This window comes from Alnus glutinosa, chromosome 9 (assembly GCF_958979055.1).
Source record: "Alnus glutinosa chromosome 9, dhAlnGlut1.1, whole genome shotgun sequence".
Lineage (NCBI taxonomy): Eukaryota > Viridiplantae > Streptophyta > Magnoliopsida > Fagales > Betulaceae > Alnus > Alnus glutinosa.
In genome coordinates, this window is record NC_084894.1 from 27,052,064 (window position 1) to 27,074,838 (window position 22,775).

A 22,775-nucleotide genomic window follows, 5' to 3' on the forward strand; every position below is an offset into this window, starting at 1 on the left:
AGATGATGAACTGTCCGGGGGTTCCCAAGCCCCCGGCAGTTCCAGCATAGGATATTCATTGTAATTGGCGGGGCTGCACTGTAGCCACCGCCACATCAAGTTTTTCCCTTTTAGTAGGACTAACAGTTTGGGACTCACCCCGGAAATAATTTGATGAAAACGGATCACCATCTTCAGCCTCGATCTCATCCTCCAGTACTAGCTGACCCCTAGCTCTTTTCTTCCACCTTTTCAATTCACTTCTGCGCTGAGAATGAGTCCTACTCCTACAATCTTCCTTATGAAAAACAACAGTTTTAGGCTCCTGTTTATCTTTTACCTTCTTTCAAGGGGCATCACCAATCACCAGACTGGGACCAGATCTTTTTGAAGAACTAGAGTCACCCAAAAAATTACTGAAACCACCACCCACTACCGTCCATTCCATGCGTCCATTAGCCGAGTTTCAGTGCCCTAGAAACTTAGAATGCGCAAAGTCCAATTTCTCCCCACAAATTGGCTTATCAGTTAGGGCAGAAATGTAACTATCAAAGTCATTATTAAAACTAGACTGACATATAGGCATTAAACACAACTCACGAGACTGCTGACCTGAAGCCAGACCTGCTTCAACAGGAAAACCAGGCTGTAAAGCCACTACCGCATCAAAACTCTTACCCATCTTTGAACACGCATCCCTTTGCTCCAAAAAGCCCCCAGCATTTCCACTTAGACAAGTAGCCATTGCTACATCTGTCTTTTCGGTAGCTTCTCCAAGCGCAGTCACTTGAGAGTTTACAATAGGCTCATCACCCGAGTCACTTTTACCAGTAGGGACCCTTGGGCACCGAAAATTGGATCGATCTACACCATACATCTGTGTATCCAAGTTTGACTCGTTGGGATTCAAACCACCATCATCCACCACCGGAACGCTGTAAGAAGGGGAGCAAACACCAACTCCGGCCTCTCCATCTTTGGGTGCAAACCTCAAGTCCCCACTAAAATCAGAAAGAGCACCCTCACTCTGCACTGAATTTTTTCCTCCAATCTTCTGATTCTTCCATTTTTGTACACCGTTACCCCCTTTCCGATTAGGGTATGAAACCCTAAGCCAATGACCATACGGAAGATCACCTTCAGCACCAGTAGAAGATCTATTCTGAAGACTGAAACAGCCTCCTGATCCATGCCGTATGACACCACAATGAAAACAGAACTGGGGCAAACGTTCATATTTAAACTCAATCCACACCGACTGCCCTTTGAGGTGTAACATACGTCCTCTAGCTAATGGCTTAGTAACATCCATCATCACCCTAACCCTCAGATACTCTCCCCAACCAGCTTCCCCTTCAAACACATCCACCTCCTCCACAGTTCCTACCGAGCTCCCAATTTTATGCCCAACTTCCTTACTCATACAAGCCAAAGGGAGATTATACATTCTAATCCAGAAGGCTGCTTTATCAAAATTCAATTTTGACGGGGGCGTGGTTCCATCGAAATCAACCACTGAGACAAAAAAAAACCATCAAACAGCCAGGGTCTTCCTTCCAAAACCCTCTCCTTATCCCAATCAGTTTCAAATTTGACTATAAAAAGATTTTCCCACAGAGATTTGAAAGAAATGTTACCTTCTTGCCTCCAAACACGCGATAAAGGACCCTTGAAAGAATCTTTAGGGATAACTCGATCAGCAAGGATCTTACCTATCGCACATACCTTTCCCTTTACTAGTAAAGGATCCAACTCTTCGGCTTGAACAGACACCCCCAGACTCTCCTCTTCCACCAACGAAAATTTACCCCATAAGTTAGCTAACGTGACATCCATGACGAAAACCAGAGGACACCAGAGAAATACAGACCAAAATAGGAGGGAAAGACTCACAGACACAAGCTAAAGAGGGAAAAGAAACTAAGACTCTCAACCGTTGAAGACAACAGTCAGAGAAAAGACTTCACCTCCAACCAGAGGGAAGGAAGAGTCGTTTTTTTTTAATTTTTTTTTTTGGGCGAACTCTATTTTATCTCCACTTCTTGTGAAGTCTTTCTATCCGCGTAGAGTGAGTCATCTTTACTGCATATATATGATCAGCTTCAAAGATATCAAAAGCTCGTACATACAGTTCACTTGAAACCAGACCCCTCCAGTCTTCTGAGTCATCCCATGACTTGGAGTGGTCTCTCCAACTTCTATTACAAAATGTCCATTTCAAATCCAAAAAACCACTTTGAGCTAATATGTCTCTGGGTGCGTCCTTTTTTACTGCATAAACAATGCAGACTAGCACCTTGCCGATTTTACCTCTTCAAGCTTTCACCGTCGTTCACACAAGCAAACATGCACACACATTATACACGGCATGCGACAGACCACATAAATAAAATGAAACCAAAGAGATTGTTTTGTTGGAACTGTGCATATATATAACTCAACTTTTTCCACATAATTTATACCAAATCATATCAAAATCCGGCCAATTGCATAAGTAAATTAAACTTTTTCACATAATTTATACAAATCATATCAAAAGCCGGCATTAGCTGGCAAAGTGGGGCACATACTTATATGTTTCTACCGATTCGGTTTTGTGTTGTAGTTTTAAGTTATATCACATATTTTGTAATTTTATGAACTGTTATGATTGTTTTAGGTGCTTATTAATGAAAGAAAAGAGAGTCAAATAGAAAAATAAAAAAAAGAGCGAAATAAAGAGAAAGAGACATAAGAGATTTTACGTGGTTTAATCTATGATCTATGTTTATAGGATAAAGTCCAAGAGTTACATTGTTGCTCTTATTCCTTAATAGAAACTGTATAATAAAATGGCTTGTTTATAGTTAAATGAAGTCATGAATATAATTAAAAGAGTTACATAATCAATATGTAACATATGAGAATTATGAGGATAATGCTGAGAGTTACATAACCAATCTGTAACATATGATAATTATGAGAGTAAATAATACATTAACATCCTCCCTCAAATTCAAGGTGGAAAAATCTAGAAGCAAGATAGTTTGATTTTTTTTTTTTGCTAGAGATGACAACAATCGATGATGATGACGGGAGGCGGTTGGCGACGGTGATCGTAAATTTCATTAGCTTAGAATTGAGACAAGTGACAGTTTAAAAAATTTAAATGCTGACAAGTGTGTTTATAATGTATCCCTAGAATACTTATATAATATATAATCATAAAGCAAAATATATGAGAAATTTAAATTAAATAGGATTTTTTTTGGGATATAAATTTTCTACAAAGTGGCTTGTAGGAAATTTTATACAACTCACATAAAAAATGACATTTATCCTTTAAACATGTGAGAAATACATTTTTTTTTATTAATACTATTGAAAAAGTATGTGAGAAACACATGTTATATGCTAAGGAACACATGTTATATGTAAATTATATGAAATTTCCTACAAGCCGATCTGTAAGAAATTTTTGTCTTTGTTTTTGGTATCCTAATATTTAGTACTCAAATGTCCGTACGTTATTAATGTTCAAATCAAATTAAAAACAAATAGTAAATAATTTTTTTTTTTTTAAAAAAAAATTAAGAAAAAAAAAAAGAAAAAAAAAGCCTGCGCATAATACGGGTTACAGGCTCGTTGATATAATGTGTGACAATATAAAATGAGGAAAATGAGAGGAAAAATCACCTGAAAATTGGGTATACTGTTTTCATATAATATTGGCTTCTTATTTTTTATTTATTTTTTATTTTTTGTAGAGGATAATTTGAGAAATGATATTTTTATATTTTCTATATATTTTTTTACATCTCATTTTTAAATTTGTCTTTGAATTTATGAAACTTACATTGGGCCCCACAAATTTAATAGTGAATTTAATCTTTTTTTTTTTTTTTTTTAACAAATAGTTTGTGCTATCATTAATGCTAAAAATGCATACATCCCGAGAACAGAGGGACAAAACCCCTTACATTCAAAGCTAAAATGATCTGACTTAAAAAACAGCTGCATAGGCAAAAACACAAACCTACAAGAACAATTTGAGCCTCTCTGTACAATAACTCACTCTAAAAAGAAGAGAGAGCTGATCTAGCTATAAGCCAACAAATATTCTAGTAAAATTTGAGTAATGCAAAAGCAGACTGTGATTGAAGAAACAAAGGGAAAACACAAAAACAAACAGAAAAATCCAACTCCAGCTGACGGCAAAGTCTGTCTTCGCCGAAAATCAGTGCATGTTCATGTCTATGAAGCGCGTGTCTCTCAAAATTTTAAACTTGATCGTATGTAAACATTAAAAAGATATATAAAAGATGTTTAAGTGTATCATTTTTCAAGAATATACAACCCGACAAGTGCGGTAAGACTGCATATATAAATAAATAGGCATACAAAACAACCGGTAAACAATCCTGCAACAAAGCAAACTTTAATCAGATCGAAGTGGGGGGATGTAACAAACTCTTTTGAAAATCAGCCACAGTGACACTGCGGACTAATCCCACTGGGCAATTAGTGGCTAGCATTAGCGAGGCTCAAATATTAATTAAGTATTAATATTTGAAGGTAAATTGTAGACTATGGGGGTGGTCAACATAGGTAAAGGCATTCACTATGGCTCGGTATAGAAGAAGTTCTTTTTAGATTTCATGCATGTAGGGCCAGTTTTTCCTGTCTTAGGCGGGTTAATTAGGTGACTGCCTTCTAATTAAGGTTTCCAAATAGAATAAGATTCTTAATTAAAAATTATGGGCATAAATTTCCTCCAAATTGATTTGGAGAAAAATTCTTCTCTTTTACTCTAATAAATGCCAAGTGTTATTTAACATGCAAGAGACACATAGGAACCCAAATATTGGGTTTTGAGGAAACCCAAACATGTTACTATGTTAGAGGATACTTGGCATTTATTAGAGTGGGTTGGAAAGAAGAAATTTCTATCCAATAATTATTATTAAAGATTTTTCAAAAAAAAAAATTGTTTTAAAGCTATAATATGATAAAAAGTTAGTAAACAGTCTTTAATTAAGGCCACTAGTTACCACAAAGAAATAATTACTAATTAAAAGCTTCATTATTCACTTTCACGAAATGTCTCAATGCATGTCTATAAATTATCCACCATCCATAAAGTCTTAAAAAGTCCCACCAATTATTTACCTTTTTTTTATTAAAAAAAAAAAAAAAAAGGTCCCATTTTCACTTTCTTAAAAGTCTGATTCCAACGTGAAAAACCTTGTCTCCAATGTCAATTTAAATTAATGCTCAGAAGAATATGGAGTCTTTAAAGTTCATAAATTTTCATTATTTGCATTGTGCAATATATACATAGAATTAAACGCTCAGAAAGTTTTCAACAACTATTTTTTTTTTCCATCATATATATTCTATTTCAAATCACTATTTATAACTTCCCATTTTTCTCTTTATTCTTTTCGTCCTTCAAGTCTTATCCGAAAATTGAATTCCTCTCCTCTTCTCCAATTTCTGATTTTCTAACAATTCACTTACAATTCAGGTCCTTCAATTCAATCAAGGGATAAGTTATACGCGATAAAAAATAAAAATTCAATACTTCTACTTCCATTATTATTTATTATTATTATTATCATCATGAATGAATGATAATTAATTATTAAGAAGTTGAAGTGGAAATAGTGAACCTAAAATACTCCTTGCCCGGCCAATCGACTTCCTTAGGACCTTAAGGATATGTGTCCTGGGGTCTCTAGCTAGTTTTATTAAAGAATGTCCACACGATCTAACCAGTGTCTGGGTTCATCCTTAATTCGGTTCCTTGTTTACTGCATAAACAATGCAGAAAAGCACCTTAATTGCCCAATTTTACCATCCAAAAAAGGTACACGAAAGGATATTAAATAACCGATTGCATGTCTGATTGCTAATCAAATTTGGAATCTCACTTCCGGGGAGGAGAACGGAGCAAACCCCATCCGTCTGGCACATGATATGTTTCAAAAAAGTCTTTGCGTCATAAAATGATCGAGAGAGAACCTCGAAAACACTCTTCTTAATTAGTTCTTAAAATCAAATGGGTTTAACACTCAGTTTCTGGGTTGATGGCCGAAACTTATGTTCAGTTTATTTTGGCGTAAAATATTTTTGGCATTTTTTGGTGTTTGGTGGAGGTGAAAATAATGGTTAATGGAAATAATTTTCAGTTTTACTGTAAAAGCCTCTTTAATTTTTGAAAAACGATTTACGGTTTTAAAAATCGTAAATCGTTTTCCAGATTTAAATTCTTCATTCTTGCACGCACGTTTGTGGAAATCCGTCACCGCCGAGCATTGGAGTTTGTTAGTAGCCCAAATCTACCACCAAAGGTCTCGAATTTCAGTATTCAATTGCCAGAATTCGGCTTGTAATATCCCAATTTTTTTTTATAATAATAATTATATATATATATATAACTTAATAAGTAAGTTGTAGAAAAAAAAAAAGAAAAAAGAAAAAAAAAGAGAGGAAGCAGCTTGCACGGCAAGTTGATTTATCTTCTTTTTAAAATTTTCTTCTTTCTTCTTCCTTCTTCGTTACTTTTTTCTTTCTTCTTCTATTATTCTTCTCTCTTCTTCTTTCTTCCTGAGCACACAGACACACACAGAGGGAGAAACAAGAGAGTGAGAACGGGAGAGAGAGAAGAGAGCTCAAAGTGAGAGAGTTGAGAGAGTGAGATGCCGAGAGAGAATCAGAGAGAGAGAAGAGACATTGACCGAGAGAGGGAGAGAAACCGAAGCTGAGTCCGGGAGAAGCCGGAGAAGACCCAACCGGAGGCCGAGCTTCAGGTGGAGCCAGAGGACCCGACGGACCCAGACCCGATTTCCGGCGAGTAGTGGCGTGATTTCCGGTGGGTTTTCTATGGGTAGTTGGAGGAGGCGATTTCCGGCGAGACAAGCCGATTTCCGGCGGGCTCAGGTGTTTTCCGGCCTAACCCATAACCCCGAACCCAGCAAGGCCGTGACCCGTAACCCAGAACTCGTGACCCGTAAGTGCAAAACCCGACCGACCCAGCAAAACCGAAGAAGACCCGATCGATGGTGGCCAACGCTGGCGATTTTCCGGCGACCCAAGCCTGTTTTTCCGGCGGTTCAGTGAGGAATTTCCGGCAATTCCTAGTGGATTTTATGTGAAATTTCTAAGGTAAATTCCTATAATCCACTTTGATTTATTTTGGGAAATGATTTACGTTTGATGATTGAGTTTTGTTGGATTTGTGTTGTTTGGTAGTTCTTGGAAGAACTGGGTAGAACTAAAAATTGGAATCCTTGTTTTTGTGCTGGCCGAATATGGGTTCTGTGATGTTGGCCGTGTGTGAGTGGTTTTGGTTGAGTTGGATTTTATGGATTTTAGAGATGGGTTTTGTGTGGGCTGTTTACTGATTTGGGAGCTGTGATCTTGTTTGATGAATTTGGTTTTGTAAGGGAGGTGTTCGGCCATGCCCTGACTTTGGGTTTGCTGTGTTTTCTGTCCTTATCCGGTTGCTGGAGTTGAGTAGTGGAGATCCTCTGTTTTGAGTGCTGAGAAATCTCAGCGGGTGTGTTAAACTGTGGAGGATTTTCTGTGTGTGTATTTGGGCTTATTGTGATTTTGGCCAAGTGGTTTTGAAGTTAAAATTGTTTCTGTTGTTGACTGTGATGGACTGATTTGTAGGTTTGGTTTAGTTTCCTATTTAGACCGATTCAGTGAAGGTTATGCATTGATAATCTTGAGTTGGGTCTCTGTTTTAGTGGTATTGAGTATTGTGGTTCCTGTTTGTTGATCTTGGCTGAAATACTATTATTTGTTGATGGGTGTTTTAGAGATTTGTTTTGGGTTGTTTCAATTGGATAGGTATTGGAATGTTATTTGAAGGATTGTGCTGTGAAAATGTTTATGGGTTCCTTGGCCGCCTATGTATTGTTTTGGTTAGCCGTGAATATGTAATTTTGGAGTTTTGGTGTTCACTGTAGGTGGACCTATTTTACTATGCTAGAATCTTTTTGAGTGTTGGATGATTAGAGGATTTTTGACCAATTTCTAAGATTATAGGATTGTGAGCTTTAGGGTTGGCCATGTTCATGTTTTTAGTGTTTAAAAGGATTCCGGAATAATTTAGGAGTGAGGGTTTTGGATTGGGTAAATTATGGAATTGATGTTGTTTGAGGAATTTGGTGAGTTGGTGGGTAAAATAGTTTTAGTTGATTCTTTGGCTAAGGGGTTTTTGCTGTATTTTTGTTGAAATTTCTAAGGGTTGAGGATTTGGTCTATTAAAGTAGTGATGCTAATTTATGATTATGAATTATGTTAATTGGATAGAGATTTTGTATATAGAATATATATATATAGGTTTTTAATTTAAGTTTTAGAACTGAAATTTCAGAACGCTCCGCTAAACTTATCCTCGTGTTTTATTTAGATTAAAGCTCGACCTTGACGCTTATGGCAAGTCCAGGTAAGGGGATACAACACCGAAAAACCCCCAACAAGATTTTATTATAAATCTTTTGAAAAAGTGTTGGGGAATTTTACACAGCGTTGATCATGTGATTTTTAATGCGAAATTTTTATTGCTCATATGTTATTATTAAAGAATTTTGTGCATAAATTATAGTTATGAGTAAGAGCATTTTTAAAGATATGATTTATGCATAATTACAGATATGATTAAGAGCATTTTAAAGTTATGATTTATGCATAATTAAAGTTATGATTATGAGCATTTCAAAAATTATGAATTATGCATACTCAGAGAAATGATAAAGAACATAAAAAAAGATATGATTACAGAGAATTCTAAAGTATATGACTCTATTCGAGAATACAGCTTTGAAAGAAAAGAGAATATAAAGTTAAATTCTGCACATGACTACAGTTATAAAAGCGGCTCTTACAGTTTTGAAATAAAGTTTACAGATAAAGCAGAGCCTACAGTATTACAGAAAACGTTCATGTGCAGTAATTGTTTAACCTTGAGGCACTACTACAGTTAGAATTGGTACCCATAGGGTAGCATGGCAAGCATACCGTAAGTCGGTGTGTGCTACCATCCGAGGTTGGCCTTCACCTAGGGAAGATCCCCAACCCGGCGACTCTTCTCTGTGACGACAGGCTGAGTCTATAGATCCTTTGGACAAAGCCAACGTGCGCCGCTCACGGGAATTGGCGGTGTAGAGTCTATAAGAGGTTAAACCACAGAGAAAGGATTAAAGAGAAAACTGATAAAAAGAATATACTGGATCATAATAAACTGTCATTCTCATTTATAAACTGTCATTCTTATATCATTATTCATATTCTACAAATTCTTTTTAATTGTTCATATGCTATGCCACCTGTCCTAAAACAATACATTTCATTTATGAATCATGCTTAAATATGTGTTTTCTTATAAAACATAAACAGCCTAGCATATCACTTCTCAGACAATTTTTCATAACTTGAATCTAACTTATAATCAATCTAAAATCACATATTCATACTTCTAAACATCATCGTAATCTTAATATATTCAAAAACACTTAAATCATCTAAAATAAATTAAAATCAATATACTATTGGTTTAGGTTGTAATTCAATTTACTTTATGCAATTCATCGTATGTGAAATTAATTCTTAACAGTGAGTAGAATAAATCTGTCATTATGCATGACTAAAAATTTTGGCATAAAGGTTTATAACATGTTTTGTTCCCCTGGTGTTGTATTTTCCTTACTGAGTTGTCGAACTCACCCCTTTTCCTCCACCCCTTTCCAGATGACAGCAGTAAGACGAAGTCTTTTCCTTGTAAGGGCATAGACCTCGCTGAGAGCGATAGTTCGTGATGAACCGGCCAAACCCTAGTTTTGTATAGTATGTTTTGTTCTTTTTGGAGTTCATGACCTTGTAAAGAATTATTAATAGAAAGGTTTAATAAAATAGGAGATTTAAATTTATTTGTTGTAATTGCACGCTTCCATTTTATGATTTTAGTACTCAAACTCACGTTTCCCTTATTTCTCAAAACGGGGGCGTGACACGGCTGCCAAGATTCCGGCAATGAACGGCTGCCACCTTCAAGATTCTGGGCATCTAAAAGGGTTGGCAAAAGGCTTCACCAGGTCTTTTAATTTGTTAGACCCTGCCTGACTTCAGTAGTACGGAGACAACATTGAACAATTAATCAGTGAATTTGAGGGTATAGAGATGAGTCATTTTAGTTGTAGAATTGATGATTTTGTCATTTATGTTCGACTAACATTGAACAATAAGTTGTTTGGCCAAGCAGTTGATTAAACCCTACTCTCAAGGAGGATTTTTGGATGCTAGTTAACTGTCCTCGATCATGTCTTCAATTTCCAACTGAATCTGAGATAAATCCTTTTTAGATATGGTCATGATTTCATCATGAGTTGCAGTGTAGGAGGCAATGGGCACTGCAGAGGATTAAATTATGTTGGTGAAACACAACATCTAAATGAGCTATATCTCTAATAAAGCCACCTCCCTCCCCACAAACGTTTTTTTTTTTTTTTTTTTACCAATTACGATTGTAAGGGTAATGTATCTGTTAAAAAAAAAAAAAAAACGTAACCTTTTTATTTTCTCTTTTTAGAAGAGACTCAAGACAACAGAACATTTATTTAATAGTAATGAAAAAAGACAAAGTGCACATCATCACGGGATATTTGAGTCTTTTTGGCCAGTGCTGCCACCCTCTTCTTGGGAGGAAGAGGATCGTTATCCTCCCTTCATTAATTTCCTGCAAAATGGCATCGCATTTGTGAGGTTAATCAAGATATTATATTATTAAGATTCAACAGTATCCGACCAATAATTCAATAATATTACATAATTATCAAAGAGAAGCCAATTTTCAGTTGAAATTCATACATGCGTTCGTTGTGTACTATGTTCGAGCATACATGTATATTTACAAATAAATCTACATCGACCTTGTAGATATAGATGTATTGATAGAGATAATGCTTGAACTCAAGACTTTCATTCTGATGCTATGTTAAATCAATACTTATTTTAAAAATTTAAGCTAATAAAAAAGTGAAAGTTTATTAATTTAATTTATATTCTAACAATGTAAATAAGAAATTCGATTCTTCACTAGTAATTGCTTATAATGCCCATTCAACTGTTTTTAATTCCCACTAAACTAAGGGTGCGTTTGGAATTACGATTTCGGAGACAATAAGTACGATTTTAAATCAAATCGCAGAATATAAATCGTTTGGGAACTGCGTTTTTAAAAATTGTGATTTGAAAATGCAGAAAATCTGCTTTTTCAAATCGCAAGTAAGATGGTGTTTTTTTAAAAACGCAGAATTTTAAAGGCTAATTTGCGATTTTAAAGGCTAAACTGCGATTTTGCCAAACACTTAACTGTGTTTTTAAAAATCATTTTTTTTTAAAAAAAATCGTACATTTTAAAATCGTTATTTTAAATTGCACTTTTTGAAATTGCAAACCCAAACGGACCTTAACTTTGAATTACGTGAGACACAGTTTTGTTAATTGAATTCAAAATTCAAAATAAATTCATATCAGTGTAATTAAATCATAATCACCTAGCTTACTCTTGTTCTCTGCATGTGGAGGATTAGGTATAGGATGGGTCCGAGGACCTTCATAGTCTACATTAAACAAAGTCCTCTCATTTCCTGCACGACAAGGTTAAAATACCATATTAAATCACCAATTATTAAAAATATTTTCTATTCTTATCAAAGAATATTATAAAATATGTATTCAAAAGTGATCCATGAGAACTTCTAAGGGGTTAGCTCAAATAGTTAGGGCTTTGGTTTTGGTGGCATTCCCATCAGGTCTAATGTCCGAATCCTCTTGAGTGTAAATAATTTTTTGGGTCCATGTCTATCGACAAAGTCGAAGTCTTGCCCGATCAGTTCAAAAAATGAATATAAACATTATCAAACATACTTGAAAGTGAAGCGGCCACATTCGTTACAAGAGGAGGAGGAAAAGGATGCACCCTCGGCATATCATCATCGGCCTCACTTGATAAAGTCCTTTCATTCCCTGCACAAGGGGTGTGTATTAACTTATGCAATCAATTCAAATAATACAAAGAAAATAAATCTAATGATTTTTATAGACCGAAATTCCCTACAATTGAGGATTCATATTGTTAGCCGGCGAAGTTGGAGTCTTGCCTGATCATTTCAAAAAATGAATATAAACATTATCAAACATACTTGAAAGTGAAGCAGCCACATTCGTTACAAGAGGAGGAGGAAAAGGATGCACCCTCGGCATATCATCATCGGCCTCACTTGATAAAGTCCTTTCATTCCCTGCACAAGGGGTGTGTATTAACTTATGCAATCAATTCAAATAATACAAAGAAAATAAATTTAATGATTTTTATGGACCGAAATTCCCTACAATTGAGGATTCATATTGTTAGCCGGCGAAGTTGGAGTCTTGCCTGATCAGTTCAAAAAATGAATATAAACATTATCAAACATACTTGAAAGTGAAGCGGCCACATTCGTTACAAGAGGAGGAGGAAAAGGATGCACCCTCGGCATATCATCATTGGCCTCACTTGATAAAGTCCTTTCATTCCCTGCACAAGGGGTGTGTATTAACTTATGCAATCAATTCAAATAATACAAAGAAAATAAATCTAATGATTTTTATAGACCGAAATTCCCTACAATTGAGGATTCATATTGTTAGCCGGCGAAGTTGGAGTCTTGCCTGATCATTTCAAAAAATGAATATAAACATTATCAAACATACTTGAAAGTGAAGCAGCCACATTCGTTACAAGAGGAGGAGGAAAAGGATGCACCCTCGGCATATCATCATCGGCCTCACTTGATAAAGTCCTTTCACTCCCTGCACAAGGGGTACATGTATTAACTTATGCAATCAATTCAAATAATACAAAGAAAATAAATCTAATTGTTTTTACGGACCAAAATTCTCTACAATTGAAGATTCATATTGTTACTTTTAACCCCTTTTTTTTAGGGCAAGGGTATGTGAGAGATATTTTCCTACCCGAACAAGGGGCCCATCCGGGCATGGCCCCTCTCACTATCCCTTGTTATTGCCCTTACTCCCTCCTCTTCAGGTAGGGAATGGTAGGTAAAGAAATTTTCAATCAACATTGTTATTAAAGAAAAATACCATAAGGGATTGTGCGAGCAAGGCACGTTATGGAAAATGTAAGCAAGAAGAAGAAACACAGCCATGCTTGAAACCCCATAGCTCTCTCTGTCTCTTGGAGAAACAATGTGAAAATCTGTCCATGACCATTCGCTACTTGTACAGGAAAAGTAGTAGCATTTAAGTCCAGCGTATCAAACCTGATTTTATCAGATTTGTTCATCAATGATGAGAATCTAAAAACCAAATTGATAGATCTTCAATTTAACGAGACTAATACTACCCTTTATACTCATTTCATATCATCAATAAGTGTTTGGCTCATTTGGATAAAAATTAGCTACAAACCAATCTAATAAAGTAGCAGGTACGTGTTCATATTTCTTAAAGCTTGTGAAAATATATATATATATATATATATACATTTTTATGGATACTATTAAAAAAACACATAATGAGCACATGTTATTAAAAAAATATATGATTCTCACATGTTTTTGGAACGTCACTTTATTAGGGTCCGTTTGGGTTTGCGATTTCAAAAAGTGCAATTTAAAATAATGATTTTAAAAGGTGTGGTTTGAAAAAGTAATTTTTAAAAATGTAGTTAAGCATTTGGCAAAATCGCAATTTAGCCTTTAAAATCACAAATTAGCCTTTAAAATTCTGTGTTTTTTTTTTAAAAAAAAACATCATTTTACCTACAATTTGAAAATGCATATTTTCTACATTTTCAAATTGTAATTTTTAAAAACATAGTTCCCAAACGATTTATGCTCTGCGATTTTGTTTAAAATTGCACTTATTGTCTACAAAATCGCAATCCTAAACGCACTCTTAAATTAATTTGTAAAAATTAATTACAAACTCGGCCCGTTAGTTTAAGTGTACGTGTACGTGTACGTGATACAATAAATGGTCCAACAACATGGGTAAATCAGGTAAATTTTGTGAGTTAATGGCCTAATTAACTGCATAATGGGGTAATTTATTATTGTAAATGAAGTTCATTAATCTATAAAATGGGAGTTTTATGTATTTACTATTAGGTATTATTAATTTAAGACAGATATATATGAGTTATATACTGGTTTTTTTTTTTTTTTTTTTTTATATTATATACTGGCGTTAATGAGTCAAAAATACGAATTTTTGAGAAAGTTGGTAGAAAAATTAGTCGTACAGTAATAATGGCTAATTAACTTATCAATTAAAAATAGTAATTAAATTGGGCTCACAAACAATTGTTCAACTTTCCATATATTTACCTTAACCATCTATGAACTATTTTCTGCATCACAATTCTTTTTTTTTTTATTTTTTTGCAACCTCTGCATCACAATTCACACACTTAAGCAAATAACTCAATCAATTTTAGATTACGAAAAGTATCTCTCCTTATCAATGTTTTAAATTTTGATTTTTGTCAAAATATTAACTCCTATTTTGAACTTGAATAAAAGCTAGAGTAATTTAGGGGCTAAATATGATTTTTCATTATTAATAACTTTTTCTTTTCTATTAATAACTTGTTTACTCAAATATTAATTTATAATATTAAAATGAACTAACCTTGCATAATTCATTTTATCATTAAAATTAAGGGTTAGGGAAAATTATAGTTTAGCTCCCCAAATTACCACCCGTTTTGCGGTTAGCCACACAAACTGTCAACACTCCGACTCCGGCCTACCAAACTACCAAAACCTTTGAAAAATGCACCATTTGGCGAAATATCTCCATATTACCCCTGCCACATGTCATTTTTCAATTAAAAAATAATAAAAAAACTAAAGTAAAAAATAAAAACTAAAAAAACTAAATTTTTATTTTTTTTTTTTTAAAAAAAGAAAAGAAAATATGGCAGCCACCCCTTTGAGGAGTGTGGTGGCCGGCGCCACCTCTGGGGTGGCTTACAGGCCACCTTGGCCTATGGGGGTGGCCGCGCACCACCCCTAGAGCCCTAGGGGTGGCTTTCGGGCCACCCCAAATGGACTTCGGAGTGGCCTGTAAGCCACCCCTAGGGCTTGGGGGTGGCCTACGAGCCACCCCAGAGGTGGTGTCGGCCACCTCCGGGGTGGCTCGCAGGCCACCCCACTCCCCAAGGGGGTGGCTGCCATATTTTTTTTTTTTTTTTTTTAATTAAAAAATGACACGTGACATGGGTAGTATGAAGATATTTTGCCAAATGAGGCATTTTTCAAAGGTTTTGATAGTTTGGTAGGCCGGAGTTGGAGTGTTGCCAGTTTGTGGGGTTAAGCACAAAACGGGTGGTAATTTGGGGGTTAAACTATAATTTTTCCTAAGGATTAAATACAAAATTGGTTGTTTTGGTGCCCCTTCCAGGTTTATGGGTTGGATCCGAGAATGCATTTCTTAATTAGTCCTAGATTTTCCATTACTCTAAATGGAAGTCTAGTTGGAACTTGGATACTTCCAAGGCAAAAAGGGTTTAAGGCAAGGATATCCTATCTCTCCTTACCTTTTTTGTTTTAGCCATGAAAGTTTTATCTCGGTTTGGAGGTTTCAGCTCTTGATCACCCGGAATTTAGGTTTCATCCTAAATGTTCTTCTTATAAGTTCTCTCACCTTTGTTTTGCTGATGACTTGCTCATCTTTTCAGCTGCAAATTTGAGCTCTCTCAAGGTTATTAACGATGTTTTGGTGGAGTTTGAAGAGCTCTCAGGGTTGAAATCTAACCACGCTAAAAGTTCTTTATTCTTGGCTGGTGTTCCCTCTGCTGCTTAAGGGAGCACTTTTAGACTTTCTGCAAGTGTCTGAAGGTTTCCTCCTGGTCAGATACTTGGGAGTTCCTTTAATTTCAAAGCGGTTGGCTACGGTTGATTGTGAGGGTCTTATGGCTAAGATCACTAATAAGATAGATTTTTGGCTCGTCAAACATCTATTCTTCGCAAGCCGATTGCAACTCATCTCCTCAGTTCTTTACAGCTTGTGAGGGTTTTTTGGGCCCAGGTTTTCATTCTCCCAATGAAGATTATTCGGTTGGTGGAGCAAAAGTTGAATAGATTTTTGTGGTGTGGTCAAGATTGTAAAGCTAAAGCTAAGGTGACTTGGGAGAAGATATGTGTGCCTAAGAAGGAAAGAGGTCTTGGTCTTAGAAGGCTAGAAGTGTGGAATAAGGCTACTATGCTTAACCACATTTGGAACCTTATTGCTCAAGCGGGTTCCTTGTGGGTTGCATGGGTGGAGGATAATTGGCTTAAAGGTAGAAGCTTTTGGAGAGTTTCTATCCATCATCCATGCACTTGAAGCTGGAGAAAAATCCTTAAGCTTAGGGAAAAAGCAAAGGATTTCATTCATTTTAGTATAGGTGATGGTGCTCGGACTTTCCTTTGGTATGACAATTGGTAACCTGATGGATGCTTGATTGAGAAGTATGGTTACTGAGTCATTTATGATGCTAGAAATAAAGTGGATGCTAGAGTATCTTCTATTATCCGAATGGAGATTGGTTCTGGCCCAGTGCTCGTTCGGATAATATTGTAGTCATCCAATGTAGGCTGCCGGAGGTGGAAATTGGGGCTACTGCTGATAAGCCAATCTGGAACAGTAAAAAGGGGACTTATTCTTGCTTTGATACTTGGGATTTGCTTAGAGAGAGGCAGCTTGCTGTCTCTTGGTGGAGACCCTAAGGCTATTCCTAAACACGCTTTCTGTTTATGGTTAGTATTCCGTACGGAATGCTCTCCCCACAAAAGAAAGATTATGTCATTGGGGGTTTGGAGGTAGTAGCCTTTGCCTTTTCTGTCATGGCTACTAAGAGAATAGGGATCATTTGTTTTTTCAGTGAAGCTTCAGTAGACGCATTTGGGGAGAAGTAATATTAATGAGGACTTGCCTCATCACTAATGTGGAAGTGGAATGGGAGAAAGTTGTTGCCTGGTCTGCTATGTTGAAAGGAAAAGGTTTTTTTGACTAATTTGTGTAAACTCTGTTTGGGGGCTACAGTTTACAATCTTTGGAAGCAAAGGAATGATCTTGTTCATGGGAATGTTCCTCGCGCAGAAGAAAGCATTGTGCATGGCTCGCATTCGGTGGCAGGTTAGGTTCGAAAATGATGGCCGGTCTCCATGCCAAGGATACTGCTCACAACCTCCAGCTGCTGCAAGTTTGGAATTTGCAATGTGGTGTAATTGGTCCCAAGCTTTTCTGTTGCTACAAAGTTGGTGCTTTTTCTGATTTGTGGTTTGTAATGGAGTTTTAGTTTCTCTGTTCTTACAGAGTTAGTGTTCTTCTAAGTTGTTTGTGCTGCTGTATCAACTTGCCGTTTTTTACTTGCTGGTTTGGGCTGTTGTTTCAGCTTGGTGTTGCTTTGTTTTGTGTTTCTTTGTTCCCCTTTTCTTTAGGGTTGTATCCAGATTTACTGGAGAGACTTTTGTTCTTGAGTTTGGTTTATAAAGCTTTTATTCATAAAAGAAAAATACAAAATTGGTCCATGTATTCTTTTGGTTGTGTATCAAATCAATCCTTGAGTTTTCGAAATTAAAGTGATAAAAATTATTCTTTGGACTTTCTGACGGTGTAAAATTAATTTTTCCATCTATTTTCATTAGTGGCCGTTTGCCACATGTTTTTTTTTTTTTTTTTTTTTTAAAAAAAAAGCCAATTACTCCAATATTTTTTTTTCAAAAAAAAAAACATTTGGCCTACTCACTAAAATTCTTAATTCTGCCCCTAGCTTTCTAGGAGATTTCCCACCAATTTGAACTTCATCTATATGCATGTTTATACCATGTACTTATGTTTCACAATCCAACAATATTCCAACCTACAAAGATGTCGTAAGTGATATATATATATATATACACCAATTAAAAAAGCTAAATCAATATTATAAAGTGGTCTGTACGTGTCTACGTTTGCATAGGAAACAAGGTTGTCTTTAAGCAAATACTATATATAATGAATTAAGTAATAAGAAACAGACATGCATGAATGTTCACATTCATGGAAAAATCGGTATATTATATATTTCAGAATTAATATTAAACAGCCCCATGGGTGGTTATAAATACACGGTAATCTTGGTCTGCACGGCTAGAATTAGGATTGTCCCTAGCTTGTATCAAGGGATTTGTAATAAGCTTCCTTAATACAAGGGATTTACAAGTAAGGCTTCACCTAGAATAAGGGGATTTACAACTCCTACAATCACGGTGTTTACAGCTCACGCCAACACTCCCCATCAAGTTGGTGCATACAAGTCTCTCATAGCCAACTTGTCAAGTGAGTTGTAAAAGATTATGCTGCATACCGCCTTTGTGAGTACATCTGCCAGCTGGTCTTCAGACTTCACGAAAGGAAATATAATTATCATGTCCTCAAGATTTTGCTTGATGAAATGTCGGTCCACTGCCACGTGTTTGGTCCGATATGTTGGATAGGATTGTGAGAGATATCAATGGCAGCTTTATTATCGTAGAACATATTCATCTCACAGCTTGGGGCAAAACCTATTTCCGTTAGTAGTCTTTTAAGCCAAAGAAGCTCATAAAGACCTTTAACCATTCCACGGAATTTGGCTTCAGCACTTGACAAAGCCACTACATTCTATTTCTTACTTCTCCACATCACAAGATTCCCGCCAACAAACATGAAGTAGCCCAAGGTGGATTTTCGGTCTGACATATTTCCTGCCCAATCTACATTTGTATATCCCTCGACGTTGAGGTGACCGTTTCTAGAAAACATAAGCCCTTCCCCTGAGGATGACTTTAAGTATCGAAGAATTCTAAGCACCGCATCCATGTGATCCTCACACGGACAGTGCATAAATTGATTTATTACACTTACTGCAAAGGCAATGTCAGAGCAAGTGTGTGATAGATAAATAAGCTTTCCGACTAATCTCTGGTACCTTTCTTTGTTTTTCGGCACGTGGTCTGGATATTCTCCCAGTTTGTGGTTTTGGACGATTGGTGTGTCTACCGATTTGCAATCTAGTAGTCCCACCTCAGATAAAAGGTCTAGGATATATTTCCGTTATGTACTATATTCGAGCATACATGTATATCTACAAATAAATTTAGACCTTGTAGATATAGATGTATTGACGGAGATAATGTTAGAACTCAAAACTTTTATTTTGATACTATGTTAAATCAATACTTATCTTAAAAACTTAAACTAATAAGAAAGTGTAAGTTTATTAATTTAATTTATATTCTAACAATGTAAATCAGAAATTCGATTCGTCACTAGTAATTTTTTATAATGCCCATTCAACTGTTTTTAATTCCCACTAAACTAACTTTGAATTACGTGAGACACACTTTTGTTAATTGAATTCAAAATTCAAATAAATTCATATCAATGTAATAAAATCATAATCCCCTAGCTTACTCTCGTTCTCTGCATGAGGAGGATCAGGTGTAGGATGGTTTCGAGGGCCTTTGTAGTCTACATTGAACAAAGTCCTCTCATTCTCTACATGAGGAGGGTTAGGTATAGGATGGTTCCGAGGGCCTTTGTAGTCTACAAGGAACAAAGTCCTCTCGTTCTCTACATGAGGAGGATCAGGTGTAGGATGATGCCGAGGGCCTTCGAAGTCTACATTGAACGAAGTCCTTTCATTTTCTGCACAACAAGGTTCAAATACCATATTGAATCACCAATTATTAAAAATATTTTATATCCTTATCATAGAATATTATAAATATGTATTCAAAAGGGATCCATGAGAACTCCCAAAAGGGGTTAGCTCAAATAGTAAGGGCTTTGGTTTTGGTGGCATTCTCATCAGGTCTAATATCTGAATCCTCTTGAGTGCAAATAATTTTTTGGGGCCTTGTCTACTACGAAGTCGAAGTCTTACCGGATTAGTTCAAAAAATGAATATAAACATTATCAAACATATCCGAAGTGAAGCGGCCACATTCGTTACAGGAGGAGGAGGAAAAGGATGCATCCTCAACATAAAGTCCTTTCACTCACTGCACAAGGGTGTATTAACTTATGCAACCAATTCAAATAATACAAAGAAAATAAATCTAATGGTTTTTACGGACCGAAATTCCCTACAATTGACGATTCATATTGTTAGCCGACGAAGTCAAAGTGTTACCCGTTTAGTTCAAAAAATGAATATAAACATTATCAAACATATATACTTGAAAGTGAAGCGGCCACATTCATTATAGGAGGAGGAGGAAAATGATGCACCCTCGGCATATCATCATTGGCCTCACTTGATAAAGTCCTTTCACTCCCTGCATGTACAAGGGTGTATTAACTTATGCAGTCAATTCAAATAATACAAAGAAAATAAATTTAATGGTTTTTACGGACCAAAATTCCCTACAATTGAAGATTCATATTGTTACTTTTAACCCTTTTTTTGGGGGCAAGGGTATGTGAGAGATATTTTCCTACCTAAGCAAAGGGGCCATCCGAGCAGGGCCCTCTTACTATCCCTTGTTATTGCCCTTACTCCCTCCTCTTCGGGTAGGGAATGGTAGGAAAAGATGTTTTCAATCAACATTGTTAGTAAAGAAAAAAGTTAACATACCATAGGGGATTGTGCGAGCAAGGCACGTTATGGAAAGTGTAAGCAGGAAGAAGAAACACAGCCATGCTTGAAACCCCATAGCTCTCTCTCTTGGAGAAACAATGTGAAAATCTGTTCATGACCATTCACTATTTGTACAGGAAAAATTGTAGCATTTAAGTCCAGCGCACCAAACCTGATTTTATCAGATTTGTTCATCAATGACGAGAATCTAATTAGAGTTAAAAAACCAAATTGATAGATTTTCAATTTAACAAGACTAATACTACTCTTTAGACTCATTTCATATCTCATTAATAACTGTTGGCTCGTTTGGATAAAAATTAACTGCAAACCAATCTAATAAAGTGACTTGTGTTCCTATTTCTTAAAGCATGTTAGAAATATATATATGAATTTTTATTAATCCTATTAAAAAAAAAAAAAAAAAAACACATGAAGAGCACATGTTATTAAAAAAACATATAATTCTCACACATGCTTTTGGAACGTGTCACTTTATTAAACTGATTTGTAAAAATTAGCTACAAACTCTGTCCATTAGTTTAAGTGTATGGTCCAACAACATTTGTCAATAAGGTAAATTTTGTGAGTTAATGACCTAATTAATTGCATAATATGTAATTTATTATGGTAAATGACGTTCATAAATCTATAAAATGGGAGTTTTATGTATTTACTATTAGGCATTATTAAGATATATATATATATATATTAAACATATATTATTTGCACAACTCTTACACAATAATTGCATAACAATACTAATGTGTCTAACATTTTTTTTAAAAAAAAATATAAAAAATGAAAATGCTAAACACATCAGCATTATATTATTGTGCAATTGCTATGCAAAATTATTGTACAATTATTGTGCAAAACTATTGTACAGCTAACATATCTATATTAGTTTTATACTAGTGTTAATTAGTCAAAAATACGCTTTTTGAGAAAGTTGATTGAAAAACTAGTCGTGCAGTTATAATGGCTAATTAACTTATCAATTAAAAATGGTAAGTAAATTGGGCTCACAAACAATTGTTCAACTTTCCATATATTTGCATTATCCATCTATGAACTATTATCTGCCACAATTCACACACTTAAGCAAATAACTCAACAATTTTAGATTACGAAAAGTATCTCTCCTTATCAATGTTAAAGTTTGATTTTTGTCAAAATATTAACTCCTATTTTGAACTTGAATAAAAGCTAGAGTAATTTAGGGTTTAAATATGATTTTTCATTATTAATAAAATTTTCTTTTCTATTAATAACTTATTTACTCAAATATTAATTTTTTATAATATTAAAATGCACTAACCTTGCATAATTCATTTTATCATTAAAATTATATTAAGGGTTAAATATAAAATTGGTCCATGTATTTTTTTGGTTGTGTATCAGTTTTCAAAAGTGATAAAAATTATTCTTTGCACTTTCTAATGGTGTAAAATTAATCTTTCCGTCTATTTTCATTAGTAGGCCGTTTGCCACGTGTTAAAAAGAAAAAGAAAAAAAAGCATGTTACTCCAATCATGTTGCACCATAAATACCATCTCCACTAAGGTTGAAAATGTGGTTGCGATTGGTAAAATTGGATAACCGCATGCTTTTTAAAAGATTGGGCATTTTGAGTGTTGGACATATTTTTTAAAAGATGTTTTGGCCAGCCACCCCCATTTTGTCCAAAGGGGTGGCTCCCCTCTTCTTCTTCTTTTTATTTTTTTTAATTATTATTATTTTATCTCATTTGTTTTTTAAAGCTTTTATTTTTTATTTTTTAAGTTTTTTAATGCATAGAACACATGTCAATACTTGAGAGTAGACACATAACAATACCTATCAGTATCGTTAGTTTTTGGACAAAAATTTGAATGAAGATACCATCTCCATCTTTTTCCATATCCCAGGTATCACTTGTGATAAGAATTGAAGCACAAGAGACAAAAAATAAAAAATTTAAACCAAATGTACCAATACCCTATTTAACCCAAATCAATATTATAAAGTGGTCGGTGTCTTCGTTTGCATAAGAAACAAGGTTGTCTTTAAGCAAATACTATAATGAATTAAGTAATAAGAAACGTACAGACATGGATCATGAATGCGACCAAGTACACAGAATCCAGCTATCCTAGTGCACAATCTAAGA

General features: G+C 35.2%; 1 long non-coding RNA gene across 1 annotated transcript; it reads left to right on the forward strand.

The window, feature by feature from the left end:
• Nucleotides 1-6,493: 6,493 nt before the first annotated feature.
• Nucleotides 6,494-9,896, forward strand: LOC133877231 (uncharacterized). The gene is made up of 2 exons (XR_009901701.1): nucleotides 6,494-7,125; nucleotides 9,718-9,896. It is a non-coding gene; the product is annotated as an uncharacterized LOC133877231 (long non-coding RNA).
• The last annotated feature ends 12,879 nt before the right edge of the window (nucleotides 9,897-22,775 follow it).